Source organism: Arachis hypogaea, chromosome 12 (assembly GCF_003086295.3).
Source record: "Arachis hypogaea cultivar Tifrunner chromosome 12, arahy.Tifrunner.gnm2.J5K5, whole genome shotgun sequence".
Taxonomy (NCBI): Eukaryota; Viridiplantae; Streptophyta; class Magnoliopsida; order Fabales; family Fabaceae; genus Arachis; species Arachis hypogaea.
Window position 1 is genome coordinate 34,252,372 of NC_092047.1, and position 5,082 is coordinate 34,257,453.

The 5,082-nt window shown below is 34.9% G+C and overlaps 1 non-coding gene across 1 annotated transcript; it reads left to right on the top strand.

Annotated features, from left to right (window-relative positions):
* The first annotated feature begins 787 nt into the window (after nucleotides 1–787).
* LOC112731807 (small nucleolar RNA R71) lies at nucleotides 788–895 on the top strand. The gene has a single exon (XR_003167565.1). It is a non-coding gene; the product is annotated as a small nucleolar RNA R71 (small nucleolar RNA).
* The last annotated feature ends 4,187 nt before the right edge of the window (nucleotides 896–5,082 follow it).

Below are 5,082 nucleotides of genomic sequence, written 5' to 3' on the forward strand. Positions count from 1 at the left end.
CTCCCTCCCTTGTAGGTTCGGCCATGATGGTTAAATCTATGGCCTTGCACTCTCTATTTGGATTCTCTTCTGTATTGCTTGGGAGAGTACTAGGAGAGATTTCAGTGACTCTTTTACTCAGCTGGCCCACTTGTGCCTCCAAATTTCTAATGGAGGACCTTGTTTCATTCATGAAACTCAAAGTGGCCTTAGATAGATCAGAGACTATATTTGCCAAGCTAGATGGATTCTGCTCAGAATTCTCTGTCTGTTGCTGAGTGGATGATGGAAAAGGCTTGCTATTGCTAAACCTGTTTCTTCCACCATTATTAAAGCCTTGTTGAGGCTTTTGTTGATCCTTCCATGAGAGATTTGGATGATTTCTCCATGAAGAATTATAGGTGTTTCCATAGGGTTCACCTATGTAATTCACCTTTCCTATTGCAGGGTTCTCAGGATTATAAGCTTCTTCTTCAGAAGAGGCCTCTTTAGTACTGTTGGATGAATCCTTCAATCCATTCAAACTCTGAGAGATCATATTGATTTGCTGAGTCAATATTTTATTCTGAGCCAATATGGCATTCAGAGTATCAATTTCAAGAACTCCCTTCTTCATAGGCGTCCCATTACTCACAGGATTCCTTTCAGAAGTATACATGAACTGGTTATTTGCAACTATGTCAATGAGTTCTTGAGCTTCTGCAGGCGTTTTCTTTAGATGAATAGATCCACCTGCAGAATGGTCCAGTGACATCTTTGATAGCTCAGATAGACCATCATAGAATATATCCAGGATGGTCCATTCTGAAAGCATGTCAGAAGGACACTTTTTGGTCAGTTCCTTGTATCTCTCCCAAGCTTCATAGAGGGATTCACCTTCCTTTTGTTTGAAGGTTTGAACATCCACTCTAAGCTTACTAAGCTTTTGAGGTGGAAAGAACTTGGCTAAGAAAGCCGTGACCAGCTTATCCCAAGAGTTCAGGCTATCTTTAGGTTGAGAGTCCAACCATATTCTAGCTCTGTCTCTTACAGTAAACGGGAAGAGCATAAGCCTATAGACCTCGGGATCAACCCCATTGGTCTTAACAGTATCACAGATTTGCAAGAATTCAGTTAAAAATTGAAAGGGATCTTCGGATGGAAGTCCATAAAACTTGCAATTCTGTTGCATCAGATAAACTAGTTGAGGTTTCAGCTCAAAATTGTTTGCTCCAATGGCAGGGATTGAGATGCTTCTTCCATGTAAATTGGAATTAGGTGCAGTAAAGTCACCAAGCATCTTCCTTGCATTGTTATTATTTTCGGCCATGTCTCCTTCTTTTTCGAAATTTCCAGTCAGATTTTCTCCAGAGAGTTGTGCTTTAGCTTCCCTTAGCTTTCTCTTCAGAGTCTTTTCAGGTTCAGGATCAGCCTCAACAAGAATGTTCTTATCCTTTTTCCTGCTCATATGAAAAAGAAGAAAACACAAAAGAAAATATGGAATCCTCTATATCACAGTATAGAGATTCTTTTATGGGAGTAGAAGAAGATATGAATAGAAGATGGAGAATCCAAACACAAGGGTGAGAAGTAGGTTCGAATTCTTAGATGAAGAGGAGTGTTAGTAAATAAATAAATAATTAGAAGGAGGTGAGAGAGAAGAATTTTTGAAAATTAAATAAATTAAAATAAAAATATTTTTGTTTTTAATTTGAAATTAAAATAAAATTTGAAAATTAGAAAAGAAATAAAATTAAAATTAAAAATTAAAATAATTAGTTAATTAAAAAGGAATTTTGAAAAAGAGGAAGGTGATTTTCGAAAATTAGTGAGGGAGTTAGTTAGGTAGTTTTGAAAAAGATAAGGATCAAATAAAAAGTAAAGTGGTTAATTGAAAAAGATTTGAAAATCATATTTGAAAAGATAAAAAGTTAGAAAAGATTTTGAAATTAAATTTTGAAAAATATGTGATTGAAATTTAATTTGAAAAAGATTTGAAAAAGAATTTTAAAAAGATTTGATTTTGAAAATTAAAGTTGATTACTTGACTAACAAGAAACAAAAGATTTGATTTTAAAATTTAAAGATTGAACCTTTCTTATTAGGCAAGTAACAAACTTAATATTTTTGAATCAATCACATTAATTGTTAGCATTGAATTCGAAAATATGGAATAAAAATAAGAAAAATATTTTGAAAATTAATTTGAAATTTTTTAAAATATGAAAGACAAATGAAAAAAGTTTGATTTTTGAAAAAGAATTGAAAAAGATAGGATTTTTGAATTGAAAATTTGACTTGACTCATAAGAAACAACTAAATTTTAAAAAGTTTTGAAAAAGTCAACTCAAATTTTTGAAATTTATGAGTGAAATAAGAGAAAGATATTTTTTTGATTTTTAAATTTTTAATGATGAGAGAGAAAAACAATAAAAAGACTCAATGCATGAAAGTTTTGGATCAAAACAAATGATGCATGCAAGAACACTATGAATGTCAAGATGAACACCAAGAACACTTTGAATGTCAAGATGAACACCAAGAACTTATTTTTGAAAATTTTTAAGAAAAGAAAAACATGCAAGACACCAAACTTAGATATTTTTGGTTTTTAGATACTATGAATGCAAGAATGCATATGAAAAACAAGATGCAACACACAACAAGAAAATATGAAGATCAAACAAGAGGATTCATCAAGAACGACTTGAAGATCATGAAGAATGAAATGCATGAATTTTCGAAAAATGCAAGAAAGAGATAAACATGCAATTGACACCAAACTTAAAAGTTGACACTAGACTCAAACAAGAAACATCAAATTTTTGGTTTTTATAATTTTATAAAAATTTTTTGTATATTTTTCAAAAATTATTTTGCAAAGGAAAATAAGGATTTCAAAATTTTTTAATAAGAATTCCAGGAATCTGCAATGTTAGTCTAAAGCTTTGGTCCAGGAATTAGACATCGCTCACTAGCCAGCCAAGCTTTCAGTGAAAGCTCCGGTCCAAAACACTAGACATGGCCAATGGCCAGCCAAGCTTCAGCAGATACAAATCAGACATACAACAGCTGATACTTCATCCAACTTCATATGCTGATAAATGGAAGCCTCGGTCCAAATAAATTAGGCATGGCTTTACAGCCAGCCAGGCTTCAACGTGCTTCATGAAACATTAGAATTCATTCTTAAAAATTCTGAATAAAAATATGTTTTTGAAAATATTTATTTTTATTTTTTTTGAAAATAAGAATAATAAAAACAAAAAGATTAAAATTAAAATAAAATTACCTAATCTGAGCAACAAGATGAACCGTCAGTTGTCCAAACTCGAACAATCCCCGGCAACGGCGCCAAAACCTTGGTGCACGAAATCGTGATCGTTCCTTCCTTGGTAACGGCGCTAAAAACTAAATACGCACGTTCATGTTCTTAATTTTGTTTCGCAACTTCGTACAACTAACCAGCAAGTGCACTGGGTCGTCCAAGTAATAAACCTTACGTGAGTAAGGGTCGATCCCACGGAGATTGTTGGCTTGAAGCAAGCTATGGTCACCTTGTAAATCTCAGTCAGGCGGATTCAAATGGTTTGATGAATTGATAAGTAAAAGATAAATAAAATATAACTAGGATAGAGATAGTTATGTAATTCATTGGTGAGAATTTCAGATAAGCATATGGAGATGCTTTCGTTCCTCCTGACCCTCTGCTTTCCTGCTGTCTTCATCCAATCATTCCTACTCCTTTCCATGGCAAGCTGTATGTTGGGCATCACCGTTGTCAATGGCTACTTCCCGTCCTCTCAGTAAAAATGGTCCAAGATGCTCTGTCACAGCACGGCTATTCATATGTCGGTTCTCGATCATATTGGAATAGGATCCATTGATCCTTTTGCGTCTGTCACTACGCCCAGCACTCGTGAGTTTGAAGCTCGTCACAGCCATCCCTTCCCAGATCCTACTCGGAATACCATAGACAAGGTTTATACTTTCCGGATCTCAGGAATGGCCATCCATGGGTTCTAACTTATACCACGAAGATTCTAATATCTCGGACTCGGTCCCCTATATTAGATATCCAAGAGATACCCATTCAATCTAAGGTAGAACGGAAGTGGTTGTCAGGCACGCGTTCATAAGTTGGGAATGATGATGATTGTCACGATCATCACATTCACATTGAAGTGCGAATGAATATCTTAGAAGCAGAATAAGTTTGTATTGAATAGAAAAACAGTAGTACTTTGCATTAATCCATGTGGAACAGCAGAGCTCCACACCTTAATCTATGGTGTGTAGAAACTCTACCGTTGAAAATACATAAGTGATGAAGGTTCAGGCATGGCCGAGAGGCCAGCCTCCAAACATGATCTAAAGATGAAACTAAAGATGTAAATACAATAGTAAAAAGTCCTATTTATGCTAAACTAGTTACTAGGGTTTACAAAAATGAGTAAATGATGCAGAAATCCACTTCTGGGGCCCACTTGGTGTGTGGTTGGGCTGAGCATTGAGCTTTCCACGTGTAGAGGCTTCTCTTGGAGTTGAACGCCAGTTTGTAACCTGTTTCTGGCGTTTAACTCCACTTTGCAACCTGTTTCTGGCGTTTAACTCCAGAATGCAGCATGAAACTGGCGTTGAACGCCATTTTGTATCATCTAAACTCGGGCAAAGTATGGACTATTATATATTGTTGGAAAGCCCTAGATGTCTACTTTCTAACGCAATTGAGAGCGTGCCATTTGGAGTTCTGTAGCTCCAGAAAATCCACTTTGAGTGCAGGGAGGTCAGAATCCAGCAGCATCTGCAGTCCTTCTTCAACCTCTGAATCTGATTTTTGCTCAAGTCCCTCAATTTCAGCCAGAAAATACCTGAAATCACAGAAAAACACACAAACTCATAGTAAAGTCCAGAAATGTGAATTTTATTTAAAATATAATAAAAATATATTAAAAACTAACTAAATTATACTGAAAACTATGTAAAAATAATGCCAAAAAGCGTATAAATTATCCGCTCATCACTAGTTTAATTATTTAGATGTGGTGACAATACTTTTTATTTGTTGAATGAATGCTTGAACAGTGCATATTTTTGAATTTGTTGTTTATGAATGTTAAAATT